This window comes from Salvelinus alpinus, chromosome 2, assembly GCF_045679555.1.
Source record: "Salvelinus alpinus chromosome 2, SLU_Salpinus.1, whole genome shotgun sequence".
NCBI classification, from domain to species: domain Eukaryota; kingdom Metazoa; phylum Chordata; class Actinopteri; order Salmoniformes; family Salmonidae; genus Salvelinus; species Salvelinus alpinus.
Genome location: NC_092087.1, coordinates 14,495,800 through 14,512,664, shown reverse-complemented (window position 1 = coordinate 14,512,664; position 16,865 = coordinate 14,495,800). Strand labels below are relative to the sequence as shown.

At 40.4% G+C, this 16,865-nt stretch overlaps 1 protein-coding gene across 8 annotated transcripts in view; it reads left to right on the top strand.

The window, feature by feature from the left end:
• The first annotated feature begins 781 nt into the window (after nucleotides 1-781).
• The window catches only part of LOC139554479 (transcriptional enhancer factor TEF-5-like), a 67,327-nt gene continuing 51,243 nt past the window's right edge, over nucleotides 782-16,865 (top strand). For 7 of the 8 annotated variants that reach the window (XM_071367347.1, XM_071367322.1, XM_071367338.1 and 4 more), the window contains exons 1-2: nucleotides 782-952; nucleotides 1,264-1,408. The gene's annotated coding sequence lies outside the window, so the exon portion shown is untranslated. The remainder of the gene's footprint in view (nucleotides 953-1,263; nucleotides 1,409-16,865) is intronic. The other variant, XM_071367357.1, reaches the window with a different exon arrangement.

Sequence of the window (16,865 nt, the reverse complement as noted above, 5' to 3'; positions counted from 1 at the left end):
TCTAGAGGAACGCAACTTTTTTTAAACATATTTTTAGCAGCAACCAATCCTATTAGCCCCGTAGGCCTACTTCCAATACCAACAATCGAAATAATTATTTTTACCAACAGAGGGAGCTATTCTATTGTCAGATGTGAATAGGCCTACATGTTCAAATGAAAGCTTCTAAAACATTTAATGAATTCGAACCTGAAAGGGTTACATCATGGAGTTTGACACTCTTGACATGCATAATGACATTTTCGACCTATATTCGACCTTACTTCAGTGGAATGTGTAAATTCCTCGGCAGGAAACATACAGTAATATAATAATAATAAGGATAGAGTTTAATGTTTGTGTAGACTAAATGTTAACAATGATATTATTTTATGTTGTTGTGTTATTATTAATATTGTTGTTGTAATTATTATTACTTTATTAATTGTGGCCTACAGGTCTCATATAACACACTTCATTTTGTATGCATTATCTATTCCACCGGCTTTGTAGCAAAGTCGTCTAATAATAGACATAGAAAGTTTCACACTGAGCAAAACAAGTCATGTGATATTTACTGATACTATAAACATGTTACTGCATAGCTCATGTTGTAATTTTATGTGGCACGGCCAGAGAACAAAAGGCAACTTCAAAGAATAATTATATATTGATAAAGACTTCTCTGGAATATCCTGCAGTAAAAGTCATGGAGGGTGGAGATTTGAGTGGAGACACTGCCCCCAAGTATTTTGATTGACGGTACCCAATGGCTCCTCCTTGGAAGTTTTTTCTTCGTTTTCCAGTGTAGTGCGTTCATTGATTTCATACCAAAGTCATACTTAACATTCCACTTACACTGTCAAACAAGGAGAAATATTACTGAAAACTATAAGGCGCCAAAAAAATATATAGTATAAAAATAAGTAAGTTATCTTCGCTTTTGTCAGGAGGGGTGACTTCTAAAAAAAAGGTGAGTAAGCATGAATTTGTTCCCTTTGTTTAAGAGCTTTCGGTGAAGTTTTCATGCTCTCATGGTGAAGTTTTTAGATCATTGTCATTTTTTGCATTTTTCCATGGAACTCCTTGCCTTTGGGAGGGAGGAAAATGACGGATTGATCGGCTATATAAATTGTGTGTGACTTTTTGTTGTGTGCAGGACATCTTTGCTAAGATTTAACTTCATTGACTCTACTCATTGACAATCATAAGACGTTAGTAGGCTATTGCTTTCTTTGTCATAACTATGGGACAACAAGCATGTTTCCTTTCTTTTTCATACAGCTGCTTGGATCCTGATCACTTTCCTCCTAACTTGTTCTCCAGAAGAATCAAGTCTTTACATACCCGAGGATTGACAGACAGAAAAAGGCAAATTGGAGGAATACATAACTCGATATTTTACGCGCTGTTTTACTGCACCCCATAGGTAAGTGAATCACCCAATTTGGTAACATTGTGTCGAAGAGAAGAGGCCATATACGAGCCCCCCAACCAATGCATATTGCTAGCTGCTGTTGCATCTTTAGAAGTTGACATTTCAGTAACCAAAAACATATTGTGTCAATTAATCAAAAACATATACGCGCTACAAGGCCTAGGTCAAGAATACACATTTATTTAATCGTATTCTTCATCTTATTACAGAAATTTATTATGTTATGTTTTCAATACAGGTTTACAGTTTTTTTCTCTTCAGAAAATGGAAACACTGACAAAACGAATCTCAGTTTCACGCAACACATATATACTGCTGATCTTGCTACATTTTGACATGGTTATTTATGCATGTTAATAATATATGTAAATATACAACAGAGACTAAATATAGCAATCATATCATAACGTATCATAACTTTAGGACACACACCAGAACACTCTACACGCACTGTTGTCTACAAACTTTCAGATTTACTTAGGACACATGGAAAGTATTTCCTATTCATGTGCAAAACACATTAAATGTCTGTTTTTATTTTTATTTAGTATTCATTTGTATTTGGATGTGCCTTAATGAATTATGTATTATTAATTTATGTGTATCCCTTACTGACTTTGATGAGAAGGATTCTAGTATGTTACATGTTGTTTCAAGACACTACTCCACAGTCTAAACAGTCTGACAAATAGACAGTAGTATTTTTATTAATACTTGTGAAATGATATCATCCAATAGTTTAGAGTCTCAGGTAACAACCCTATTACAGCTGTGTCAATGTTCAATACATGTATGCTACATGACAATTAGATGCAGCATCATCTCACTTGTAAAAACAGTTTGGGCAGCCAAATTAGTGCAGATTTCTAATCAAAACATTTCGCGGTAGCCTACTGGCGGTATTTGAAGAAAACCAGATTCTTTCCAACAGTTTCTTTCAACCATCCTTTCTGTTGTATGAGTAAATAATGTTTAAGTAAGGGGTTTGTATTTTAGAGTTGTGGATCTTTCTTGATCTCTTCCACAGGGACCAGTGATGTTTCACTGGAAATCCTTATATTAGTATTTTCAATGCATGGAAATGGTTTATAATTCTAATTCTAATTGTATGACTGTATAAATACCTCTTCAAGCATCACACGTTCATGGTGTACTATTGGTTAAGATTGGGTAGACAGACTTTTCCTGTTTCGCTTATTAGAAATACAAAAATCTGTGCGATGCTTTACTTAGGATTTATTATTGTTGTTCTTTCTTAACAATCGTGTAAACAGGTGTACACGACAGTGCTCCAGTACAATCAGTGTCATTCAACAGGTTTGGCCAAAAAATACAATGTTGTCTTTCAGGTTTCTCGCTCCGTAATTTTAATAGCTTGTTTACATTTACGGTTGACATTATAGGCACGTTCTGTGTCTTTGTTATATCTCAGACTGTCAAACTTTCCTTTGTTACATTCAAATGGTAAATAAGCCATTCACTCTGAAACGAGAACAGATTATTACAAAATATTTGACACGACTCGAAAGATGCAGCCAGTCAGTCACCATTTGGTCAAACGATACGAAGCAATCACGGGGCGGCTGGGTAGCCTAGTGGTTAGAGCGTTGGGCTAGTAACCGAAAGGTTCCCCGAGCTGACAAGGTACAAATCTGTCATTCAAGGCAGTTAACCCAGTTCACCCATTGTTCCTAGGCCGTCATGGAAAATAAGAATTTGTTCTTAACTGACTTGCCTAGTTAAATAAAGGTAAAATAAAAAAAATAAAAAAATCACACCAAATCACAATTTAGGGCTTGTTTATAATTGACATACGAACACAGTTGACATAATGGATCCATACAAAGTTACAAACACTAGTCCCAGGTCATCTGCATCCTGTATGCCCAACTGTAAATCTTTAGCTAGCTAAGTTGCTGAAGCACTGCAGGCACTCCCAGTCACAGTTGCACGTTCTCTGACTCTCGAGGAGATAGACCAGTGTGTGCCTATACCGTCTCCAGTACAGATTGAAGTTGACATACAGTATTTGGTTGAGATTGTGATAAAAGTGTTGCCTAATAGAACTAGTACTCCAGCTACAATATAGTAAGTGTAGTGTGTGATGTCTGTTGGAGCATTGTGGCAATATGAGTTTCAGTATTGGGAAACGGTATTTATTCTGACAGAGGGACATAGAGTCAACAGGTTGAAGGGACATTTTTGGAATTGTTTTTATAAAAAATATATGTATATTTAACTAGGCAAGTCAGTTAATGACAGCCTACACCCGCCAAACCCAGCCGACGCTGTGCCAATTGTGCGCCGACCTATGGGACTCTCAATCACAGCCGGTTGTGATTCAGCCTGGATTCGAACCAGGGTGTCTGTAGTGACACCTCTAGCACTGAGATGCAGTGCCTTAGACCGCTGTCCCACTCTGGAGTTTATACCCTAAAACAGGGAAGTATGTCTTCCTCTGGTGAATCACACTGAACAAAAATATAAATGCAACATGTAAAGTGTTGGTCTCATGTTTCATGAGCTGAAATAAAAGATACCAGAAATGTTACATACGCAAAAAAAACGTATTTCTCTCAAATTTTGTGCACAAATTTGTTTATGTCTCTGTTAGAGAGCATTTCTCCTTTGCCAAGATAATCTATCCAACTGAGAGGTGTGGGATATCAAGAAGCTGATTAAACAGCATCATTACACAGGTGCACCTTGTGCCGGGGACAATAAAAAGCCACACTAAAATGTGTAGTTTTGTCACACAACACAATGCCACAGATGTCTCAAGTTTTGATGGGGCGTGCAATTGGCACGCTGACTGCAGGAATGTCCACCAGAGCTGTTGCCAAATAATTAAATGTTAATTTCTCTACCATACGCTGCCTCCCAACGTCATTTTAGAGAATTTGGCAGTACGTTCAACCGGCCTCACAACAACAACACGTGAATGGCGTCGTGTGGATGAGTCGTTTGCTGATGTCAATGTTGTGAACAGAGTGCTCCGTGGCAATGGCGGGGTTATGGTATGGGCAGGCATAAGCTATGGACAAAGAACACAATCGATGACAATTTGAATGCACAGAGATACTGTGACGCTATCCTGAGGTCCATTGTCGTGCCATTTATCCACTGCCATCACCTCATGTTTCAGCATTATAATGCACGGCCCCATGTCGCAAGGATCTGTACACAATTCCTGGATGCTGAAAATGTCCCAGTTCTTCCATGGCCTGCATTCTCACCAGACATGTCACCCATTGAGCATGGGGATTGGGATGCTCTGGATCGACGTGTACGACAGCGTGTTCCAGTTCTCGCCAATATCCAGCAACTTCTCACAGCCATTAAAGAGGAGTGGGACAACATTCCACAGGCCACAATAAACAGCCTGATCAACTCTATGCGAAGGAGATGTGTTGCTTTGCACGAGGCAAATGGTGGTCACACCAGATACTGACTGGTTTTCTGATCCACACCCCTACTTTCTTTTACGGTATCTGTGACTAACAGATGCATATCTGTATTTCCTTATATAAACTGTTGGATGTTGTGTTCATACTTTTGTTCAGTATACTTCCATATATTACAGGTGATGCCTTACATGCTGACTATACCGCTCACGTCGCGTGTTCGAGCGATACATACATTTACACACACATGTTATTCAGTCATTGCATCCACACTGCTCGCGCACGTCAACGAGCATCTGCGTAGCCAGTCGCTAAAATAGAACTTGGTTTGATTTGTGAGGCTTGACACGCTGCGAATCACGCCTCTGCCATCTCCTCATTGGTTTTTAGGAGCATATACCCACATGGGTGATTGAAAGATGAACTGAGGTCCACACTCCAGTCCAGTTGGTAGTGGTAATGCACCTTAAAGTTGGTTGCCAACCGCCATATAAAGTCCAAAGAAGAAGAAGAAGAAGCCTGCAGGAGGAGAGATGACGAGAAACTAACTATGTTTACCCTTTTATCTGTGGATTAATTGTCAGAGTAGAGGACCTTGTGCATTTCAGGTAAAATAACAACCCAATGTTTATATCCCAGGACAAATTAGCGAGCAACAGCAAGTTAGCTAGCTAATATAGTTGGCATTTCAACCTGGTTGTCCTGATCGCGTCTGGTGTTTGTGGATAAAATCAACATGTGCTGGATGGCAGACGCCAGGGCGCGAGCTGTCTGGCCCACATATTATAGGGCAGCCTGCTTTGTATCATAGTAGTGCAACCAATAGTGCAATCAAACAAAAAAACTAACAGGCATATTTTACCCTACACTCTTAGAAAAAAAGGTGCTATCTAGAACTAAAAGGGTTATTCGGCAGTCCCCATAGGAGAACCCTTTGAAGAACCCTTTTGAGTTCCAGTAGAACCCTTTTGGTTCCAGGCAGAACCCTTTTTGGTTCCATGTACAACACTTTCAATATAGTGTTCTATATGGAACCCAAAAGGGTTATACCTAGAACCAGAAAGGGTTATACTTGCAACCAAAAAGCGTTACCCTATGGGGACAGCCGAATAACCCTTTTGGAACCCTTTTTTTCTAAGAGAGTAGATAGTATTTGGGATTTTTTGAGGCTTGACAGTGAAGTAATTGGAGCTACATGCACAAACAAGTAAAATACAGTTTTGTGGCCGTTATTAATAATTTATACACTTTACTGGCAAAACATGGTGAAATGAAACCAGGGGAATAAAGTATTGTCTTTACCTATTTTGGGTGGTCCGTTATAAAACAGAACCCATCAGACCATAATTTGAAGTTACATGTTGTTGATTTCAGTTTCCTGTGTTAGAATTGTTTACTGCACTGTTGGAACTAGGAACACAAGCACTTTGCTACACCCGCAATAACATCTGCTAAATATGTGTATGTGACCAATACAATTTGATTTGAAGTGTAATCCAACGTGAACACTTGGGTGAAAGTTGAGATTGATCACACTTAATACCCTTTAATATCTACAAAGCTGGACCAAAATACTTTCTCTCTGAACATGTGGAAATAGAAGAAAGTAATGGAAGCATCCTTTGTGAATGAAGGTGTGATATTTTAGATGGGGATGGAGAAGAGGAGGGTAAATCTGCTGCTCTAACAGATCCTCTGTTCTCAGTGTGTTTATGCAACATGCATGTAGTGGGCTAGTGCTCTTGCTCTGCTCTCAGTCCCAATCAGCTCTTCTCAAACAAACTGCAACACTGCAACTCACTCTGAATCTAGTCCATGGGCTAACTATATATATTTTTTTACATCTTGCAGCTTTTAAGGCTAAAGGCCATAGCTGCCTTGTCTGCTTTAAGGCTCCTGGTCAATTATTAGATTATTTGAACAATATCCTGTTAAAGTGTCTCGTTTCTTTGTTGGTCTTCCTTGCTGTAGTTCCTCAGGCCATCGGTTGAAGCAATAATTTCATTAACCTGTTCCATCCCAGGTTAGTGAACAAGCACTGAGCAGGGGCTTTTGTTTCAGAACAGAATGGTGGTAAGACTGTTAAGTGCAGATATTAAAAATATAGTTAGATCTCGAAGATATTATTTTTGACGAGATATCGTATCATTTTGTCAATATCGCTATATTATTTTTGCTCGAGTCGGCTGTACCTGCATCATACTGCAGTATTATTCCTTCGTAGCTTGCTCTCCATGTTATTTTTAAATAGGGAGCCAATTTGTCTTTAGCATTTTTATTTCCATGACTGATCAAAACTTGTTTTCTCATGCTTCCCTCTTGGCCTTCTGCAGCAGACATATTTGGAACATCGAATCGCAATAAAACCACAGTATCGAATTGCAATACATATAGAATTGTAAGAATTGTGAGAATCGCAATACATATCATATTGGTACATAAGTATCGTCATAATATCGTATCGTGATGTCCGTGATAATTCCCAGCCCTACTTACAACATGTCATTTTCTAATGCAAAAGCTGATAATATACAGTACCAGTCAAAAGGTTGCACACACCTACTCATTTAAGGGTTTTTCTTTATTTTTACTATTTTCTACATTGTAGAATATATACTATTTTCTACATTGTAGAATAATAGTCAAGAGATCAAAACTATGAAATAACACATGGAATCATGTACTAACCAAAAAAGTGTTAAACAAATCAAAATATTTTTTATATTTGAGATTCTTCAAAGTAGCCACCCTTTGCCTTTTTTTATTTTTTATTTTTTTATTTAACCTTTATTTAACCAGGTAGGCTAGTTGAGAACAAGTTCTCATTTGCAACTGCGACCTGGCCAAGATAAAGCATAGCAGTGTGAACAGACAACACAGAGTTACACATGGAGTAAACAATAAACAAGTCAATAACATGGTAGAAAAAAAAAGAGAATCTATATACAATGTGTGCAAAAGGCATGAGGTAGGCAATAAATCGAATAATTACAATTTAGCAGATTAACACTGGAGTGATAAATCATCAGATGATCATGTGCAAGAAGAGATACTGGTGTGCAAAAGAGCAGAAAAGTAAATAAATAAAAGCAGTATGGGGGGTGAGGTAGGTAAGTTGGGTGGGTAGTTTACAGATGGACTATGTACAGCTGCAGCGATCGGTTAGCTGCTCGGATAGCAGATTTTTAAAGTTGTTGAGGGAGATAAAAGTCTCCAACTTCAGAGATTTTTGCAATTCGTTCCAGTCGCAGGCAGCAGAGAACTGGAAGGAAAGGCGTCCAAATGAGGTTTTGGCTTTAGGGATGATCAGTGAGATACACCTGCTGGAGCGCGTGCCTTGATGACAGCTTTGCACACTCTTGGCATTCTCTAAACCAGCTTCACCTGGAATGCTTTTCCAACAGTCTTGAAGGAGGTCCCACTTATGCTGAGCACTTGTTGGCTGCTTTTCATTCACTCTGCGGTCCAACTCATCCCAAACCATCTCAATTGGGTTGAGGTCGGGTGATTGTAGAGGCCAGGTCATCTGATGCAGCACTCCATCACTCTCCTTCTTGGTCAAATAGCCCTTTGGGGGGTGATGATGTGGCTATTTCATATTAAATTAGAACACAGCTACTGTCCAGGCATTCACTCAGATCTTCATGCATTTTGCATTGGCATGGGTATGTTATGTGTCACTCTCTTGGGTAATTTAACAATGTAATCAGGGAAATCCTTTTTATGTTGCCACAACTGTGGTTTTAATGGTCATGAATAAAATGGGATCTTTTCTGTACTGCAATATAAACAGAGTCTATAATATTTGTGTTTTTTAAATCAACTTGCTCAGACAGCATATCATTTGAACATTTTATATTTTGTGTACTACTATTCATCTCCTATATTCATCTACTATTTTGAAATGTACCTTCCTTGAAAATACAGTAGGTAGTTGTTTGTTACAGAGATTCTGGGCTGTTTCTAGGTCTATCTTTGCTGGCTATTCACTGTAGGGCTGACCCCATTTAGTCGACTGGTCGATTGTTTGGTCAATAGGCTGTTGGTCGACCAAGATATTTTTAGTCGAGCAGTCACAAATATATATATATATTTTTTTATGGCACCAGAGACACCTGTCTGATTCATGCATGTCAGAGGGGACTAATCCATTGTGGAGGCCATGGAGATGGCCCACCAGTATCACCAGTAGTACATTTACCATTAATTACCATCATTTATCATCTACAATGTTTGTTTGGTTAAGGTAATTTATGTTAATGCATTCAATATATTACTATTACAGTCTTTTACCGTTCTCATTGTCGGAGTGGACAGGTTATTTGCGGACTGCACAACCTAGGCTTGTGAGGAACACGTTTTGGTTTATTTCATTCCATTTACGAGTTGTCAATTTAGTCATTGTCTTTTGTTTGTAGTGCTCCTGTCAATGTTGAGTAAGGACGCGCACCTGAATTATACATAGAAGTAGGCCTAGGCTACCTGGCAAATGTAGGCCTATAAATCTGCCCGTTTGTCAGTGGTGGAAAAAGTACTCAATTGTCATTCATGAGTAAAAGTAAAGATACCTTAATAGAAAATAAAAGTAAAAGTGAATGTCACCCAGTAAAATAGATACCCCCAAAAACGACATAAGTAGTACTTTAAAGCATTTGAGGATCTGATAGTATTTCTGATTGTCTTAACTCACCACTACTGTGGAGCTTCTTTTCTTCACCCCAAACAGCAAGTAAACAAAGTCTGTTTTTACATACATTGAGAATGACAATAGTTCCTCAAGTTCCTTGCAGACAGGCCATGCATAGCCAATGTGATTTATAGTCTATTTATTTTTATCAGGATATTTTCTACTTACAGGCAGCAATGTTTTTATTTGTTAGCTTTATGTAGGCTATTTTTACATAGTTGGTAATGGCAATATAAGTTACTTTTAGAATTTTGATTAACCACATGATAAGGATTTTGAGATATAAAGACTTTATTGTAAATTAAATGAAGCTGTTCCACGAAAATTTGCATACTGTTGCAAAATCATAACTGGCACGCAGATCGGTAGAAATGGCAAGATAAAGTGGCCTATTATCTACCGGCAACTTCAGGAGCGTAACAGCAGAATCTGCGAAGGCCAGCAGCAGCGGGAGGAGGAGGGTCGGGAACTGTTTTTATCTTCTTTCTGGTTAGGCTATCTTGATTTCTGGTTCCATCTTGAGTCATTTCTGTGTCTTAATTATTTAATCACTGTATGCTTAAAGCATCAGACAAGCTCAGTAGCATACATATAGTTGATTTCATTAAAACACAGGGTGTGTCGAAAGAACAGATGACTCTAGGTCGACCAAGTTTTTTTGCGGGGGGGAACATCCTACTTCACTGGTTTGTGTTGAAGCCACAGAAGAATGACTAATGAGCTCTGCCCATTTGTGCAGACGTTGGTTGCCTTTTAGCACCATCCCCAGAAGTGGTCTTCCAAATGGTGGCACTTACCTTTCTGTCAACAGAGGTCTGAACAAATACCACTTGTGACTGTTGCAAACACACAGAGAGATCCTCAGAGCGAACTGGCCTTTACAACATAGTATAACATCTCACTCAGGCCTCAAGAGTGCATATTAGTTGTATCATTAAGAATATTAATTTGGGAAACTTAATTTAACCTTTTACTGCAATGGGCTAAATCAGGATCACACAGTGTTTCTTGGTCGTCTTAAACAAATCTACTTTGAAACAAAAGTATACACCTCACACACATGGTTATGGGCTTAAAAGAAGACACCTGTACCATGTCAGGTATAGAGTTGAAATGTATCCAATTCTAAGTTTGCATCCCAATATTACAACGTATATACAGTTGAAGTCGGTAGATTACATACACTTAGGTTGGAGTCATTAAAACTTGTTTTTCAACCACTCCACAAATTTCTTGTTAACAAACTATAGTTTTGGCAAGTCGGTTAGGACATCTACTTTGTGCATGACACAAGTAATTGTTTACAGACAGATTATTTCACTTATAATTAATTCACTGTATCACAATTCCAGTGGGTCAGAAGTTTACATACACTAAGTTGACTGTGCCTTTAAACAGCTTGGAAAATTCCAGAAAATTATGTCATGGCTTTAGAAGCTTCTGATAGACTAATTGACATCATTTGGGTCAATTGGAGGTGTACCTGTGGATGTATTTCAAGGACTACCTTCAAACTCAGTGCCTCTTTGCTTGATATCATGGGAAAATCAAAAGCAATCAGCCAAGACCGCAGAAAAACATTGTAGACCTCCACAAGTCTGGTTCATCCTTGGGAGCAATTTCCAAACGCCTGAAAGTACCATGTTCATCTGTACAAACAATAGTGTGCATGTATAAACACCATGGGACCACGCAGCCGTCATACCGCTCAGGAAGGAGACGCGTTCTGTCTCCTAGAGATGAACGTACTTTGGTGCGAAAAGTGCAAATCAATCCCAGAACATCAGCAAAGACTTTGTGAAGATGCTGGAAGAAACCGGTACAAAAGTATCTATATCCACAGTAAAACGAGTCCTATATTGACAAATCCTGAAAGGCCGCTCATCAAGGAAGAAGCCACTGCTCCAAAACCGCCATAAAAAAGCCAGACTACTGTTTGCAACTGCACATGGGGACAAAGATCATACTTTTTGGAGAAATGTCCTCTGGTCTGATGAAACAAAAATAGAACTGTTTGGCCATAATGACCATTGTTATGCTTGGAGGAAAAAGGGGGAGGCTTGCAAGCCAAAGAACACCATCCCAACCGTGAAGCACGGGGGTGGCAGCATCATGTTGTGGGGGTGCTTTGCTGCAGGAGGGACTGGTGCACTTCACAAAATAGATGGCATCATGAGGCTGGAAAATTATGTGGATGTATTGAAGCAACATCTCAAGACATCAATCAGGAAGTTAAAGCTTGGTCGCAAATGGGTCTTCCAAATGGACAATGACCCCAAGCATACTTTCAAAGTTGTGGCAAAATGGCTTAAGGACAAAAAAGTCAAGGTATTGGAGTGGCCATCACAAAGCCCTGACCTCAATCCTATAGAAAAATGTGTCGGCAGAACTGAAAAAGCGTGTGCATCCAAGGAGGCCAACAAACCTGACTCAGTTACACCAGCTCTATCAGGAGGAATGGGCCAAAATTCACCCAACTTATTGTGGGAAGCTTGTGGAAGGCTACCCGAAACGTTTGACCCAAGTTGAACAATTTAAAGGCAATTCTACCAAATACTAATTGGGTGTATGTAAACTTCTGACCCAATGGGTGTCACGATCGTTATAATGAGTTGACCAAGATGCAGCGTGGTATGGTTCCATCCTCTTTAATTAGGTAGTGAAACTCAAAGAAAACAATAAAGCGCAAAACGAAACGTGAAGCTCATCTAGTGTTTGCAGGCAACTATACCTAGACAAGATCCCACAAAGCACAATGGGGAAATGGCTGCCTAAATATGATCCACAATCAGAGACAACGATAAACAGCTGCCTCTGATTGGGAACCATACCAGGCCAACATAGATATATATATTCACCTAGATAACCCATCCTAGTCACACCCCGACCTAACCAACATAGAGCATAAAAAGCTCTCTATGGTCAGGGCGTGACAATGGGAATGTGATGAAAGAAATAAAAGCTGAAATAAATCATTCTCTCTACTATTATTCTGACATTTCACATTCTTAAAATAAAGTGGTGATCCTAACTGACCTAAAATAGGGAATATTTACTAGGATTAAATGTCAGGAATTGTGAAAAACTGAGTTTAAATGTATTTGGCTAAGGTGTATGTAAACTTCTGACTTCAACTGTATACTATATATGCAAAAGTATGTGGACACCCCTTCAAATTAGTTGATTTAATGTCATTTTGTACACCTGTCAGCAACAGGTATGGCTAAAATAGATGAATCCATACATTTGAAGGGGTGTCCACATACTTTTGTATAAATAGTGTATAACAAAACTGTTTCACATAGAAACACAGGATTTTTGTCGGGTTGAATAAAAAAAAAAAATCATTATGAAATTATGAAAAATATTAATAATATTCCACCCATGAGGCCACGAGGTCATTTGCCTGCAGGAATGGGCTACAGCCCAGTTCAATCCTCTATGATTGGGTTATAAACATACCGTATATGATGCTATCCTTTTTTCCAGGGTCCAATTCAATGTACCCCTCAGCAATTACTGTGTCTTAGTAGCCTAATTAAAATACCATTAATCAACATTTGGTTAAAATGAATGCATTGAGTGCATGGGCTTGTTTACATATTCTCCAAATTCAGCAAGGTCCTATCTAACAGATAAAACTTCTGGCCTCCCCGACTACTCAATGGAGGCGCTTGGGAGTGACCTAGAACAGGAAAGTCTTTGTGTCCGTTTGTCCCAAATGGCTAAAAATGTCAGTTGCTCTTGTTGCGACCAGCTCCAAATCTCTAATGTACATATCCAGAAAATGACAACAGAACTCTGTGGGCCCAATGACCCATGCTTCATACAGCAGTAAACAGGAGAGTATGCATCTGTTTGTTAGTTTGGGTTTCTAGCTGGTGTTCATTATAAATGACGGGAGCAACAAACTGGGCCTGGCTATCTGGGATCTAGTCCTATGCCTGATATGTGTGGCCATTGTGTTGGAGTGGTTCTCCATTGACTTTAAGGGGCACTCACTCATACGAAGCCTTGCTCTTAATCCCTACCTTCAGAGTGTGGATTTGGAGGACGACCCCTTTAAAACCAAACCACACACTTACTGAACAATTTAGACCATACTAAGCATCATACTTGTCCAGAAATGTTGTTTAAAGGATCAACATGATTTGTCTGTTAAAAGAGTTCTAGGCTACACAAAGGCTGTGAAGTCATTTTAAAATGATGATCACCTCTGGGTTTGAAAGTTTGTTCCTTTATTTATTAAAAACCCCTCTCTCTTCTCAACCTCCTTATTGTTCTTACGATGCAAATACCACATCTTAGCTATGTAGCCGGACTCCATAATTGATATGGGTAGATGAGTGGCTTTATTAGCGTGTATACTTGTGCATAAATTACACATGTAGTAAAAGTTTCACAGATTAGGGCACCAAACCGCTGGTCTCACCACAGAATGACCAACTCAGGCTAGGAGGAGAGGATGACTGCTCTGCAACGCTCCCTGGAAAATGTCAGATTAAACTGCTGAATCAGGCTGTAAAAGAAGCAGTCTGGCGCTCTCTCTGCTTTGTCAGTCTTTCCTCTGTTTGTGGGCCAGATTAAGGCTTTACTCCATGGGGCCCGTAGGTAGCCTAGCGGTTAAGAGGGGGCAGTAACCGAAAGGTCGCTGGTTTGAATCCCCGTGCCGACTAGGTGAAAAATCTGCAAATGTGCCCTTGAGCAAGGCACTTAACCCTAATTTCACTTTTAAGTTGCTCTGGATATGTGTGTCTGCTAAATGACTAAAATAAAAAGACACTGAGGTAGACCTTAGTCTGTGTTGTACTAGGAAAGGGGTATACCTAGTCTGTGTTGTACTAGGAAAGAGGTATAACTAGTCAGTTACACATCTGAATACATTCAACCAACCTCTGAATCAGAGAGGTGCCTTAATTTTTATACCTTGCTGGCTTGGGGATTCAAACCAGCGACTTTTCGCTCTCAATGCTCTTAACCGCTAGGCTACCCGCTGCTATTAGTCAATTACTGCCCCATTCAGGCCCTGGGTTGATGTTTTGTACTTCAAGGAATACTTTTTTTATGTGTCAAGGCAGATTGTGAAAGATAGAAATGTTATATCTCCTTCTGTCAGACTTGGAAATATGTTGTTTGATTTCAGACTTTCCCAACTCAAACATGCCTTTTTGGGGGAATTCGAAATGGTATCAAACTGTGAACTGCCTTACTGACTGTAAATATAAGTCTCTCTCCCTCTCTCTCTCTCTCTCTCTCTCTCTCTCTCTCTCTCTCTCTCTCTCTCTCTCTCTCTCTCTCTCTCTCTCTCTCTCTCTCTCTCTCTCTCTCTCTCTCTCTCTCTCTCTCTCTCTCTCTCTCTCTCTCTCTCTCTCTCTCTCTCTCTCTCTCTCTCTCTCTCTCTCTCTCTCTCTCTCTCTCTCTCTCTCTCTCTCTCTCTCTCTCTCTCTCTCTCTCTCTCTCTCTCTCTCTCTCTCCCTCCCTCCCTCCCTCCCTCTCCCTCTCCCTCTCCCTCTCCCTCTCCCTCTCCCTGCCTCTTGCCGTGTGAGCTGTTGGTCGTCCAGCCCTCCTCTCACCCTCAGCTCTGATTGTTTCCTGAGAGCTTTGCCAAAGAGGAAGTAGGAGGAAGTTATTGGAGGAGCTGGAGAGAATTTATTAGGGCCAAACACAGACAGGGGAGGGAAGAGGAGGGGGAGGGGGAGCTCCTCTAGTGCTCTGAGATGGGGCTCTCATACTCTTGGGAGTCTAGGAGGGGAGGGAGTTAGGGAGGGAGGGTTGGCAGTGTCTTGGCCCTCTCTCCGTCTCTTTCCTCTCAGAGGCAAGACTCGACTAGGCTACTCAATAGGCAGCTCACTTTCCTTTTCAACTGTTGAAATGGAACATTTTTTAATGGATTTAAACCTGTGTGTGTACTGTAACCTAGTGGTAAAATAAACTGCCTTTGAGTAGAGAGGAAGAGCAAGAGTGTGTCTGTGTGTGTCTGTGTGTGTGGGCTGGTCAAGGGTAAGGCAGTGTCTCCAGCCCTGTCAAGAGAGTCAAAAATGTTTACTGTAACTGTAATCTGACCTAAGAGAGCAGCTGCTCCTTCAATCGCCAAGTCCTGTTGTTCTCTTCGTCAAGTGTGTGTTTGTGAGGCCCGGAGTGTGTGGGTGTCTCCGAGAAAGAGAGAGAATGCGCATCTGTGTGTAATTGTGTTTGAGAATATGCCCTTCAGCCATGAGAATGGGATTTATTTTCTGAGATTGTGTGCAGAAAGAGAGAAAAATCTGGTCTGTCTGTCTGTCTGTCTGTCTGTCTGTCTGTCTGTCTGTCTGTCTGTCTGTCTGTCTGTCTGTCTGTGTGTGTGTGTGTGTGTGTGTGTGTGTGTGTGTGTGTGTGTGTGTGTGTGTGTGTGTGTGTGTGTGTGTGTGTGTGTGTGTGTGTGTGTGTGTGTCCAGTATTGGTGAAAGATGGGTGTGTGCAGCGCTTGGGGTCTGACCTCAGGGGTCATCTCTCCCTCACCAGCAAGTGTCCCAGCTGCAACAGCAGTCCTAACAAAGCCTGCATTCTGACAGACACGAACAATCTGACTAAAAGCATTATGAATAAATGGGAGGGAAGACCATGCAGTCCACCAACATGTACCATTTTTAAGTTGTTTAGTAGACACTCTTATCCAGAGCAACTAGGGTTAAGTGCCTTGGGGCACAGCCACATATTGTCCACTTTGTCAGCTCCAGATTCAAACCAGCAACCATACAGTTACTGGCCCAACATTTTAAACCACTAGACTACCTGCCGCCCTTTTTCCCTGCAAACAACAATGTGTCGTTAGGACGTCCCCGGGACATCACGAAATGGTCACCTAAAGCCATCAGGATGTGTCAGGGTCCCCTGGAGGTTTTAGTCCAGTTCCCGGTTTGTCCCAGAGACATCACCAGATGGTCACAAAGACTCCCCCACCCCCCAAAAAAAATGTTTTACCCAGTGCATGCGCACCCTAGTTTCATTACACATCACACCATGCGAAGCTTGTCATCCAAGATGGCGAAGCAGTTCAGACGTCTTCGTCTTGTCGTGTCCCGTGTATATATGTTTTTTTCCCCTTCGTATATATTTCGTATATATTTTTTTATAATTTTAACCTCAGTTTCAACATACTCTCCTGCAACCCGCCTCACCCAATGTGGTATGGATCTGCTATTTTCTTTACTATAGAACCAGAACCCCCAACAGAAGCTAGCCAGCTAACTAGCTACCAGCTAATAGTCAGTTAGCCACTGCTAGCGGTCATTAGCTAACCTTAGCCCGGTCAACTCCTGCCAGTCTGCTCAGCGTGATTCAATCCAGAGCATACCGGACTGCTTTTTCTCCACATCTC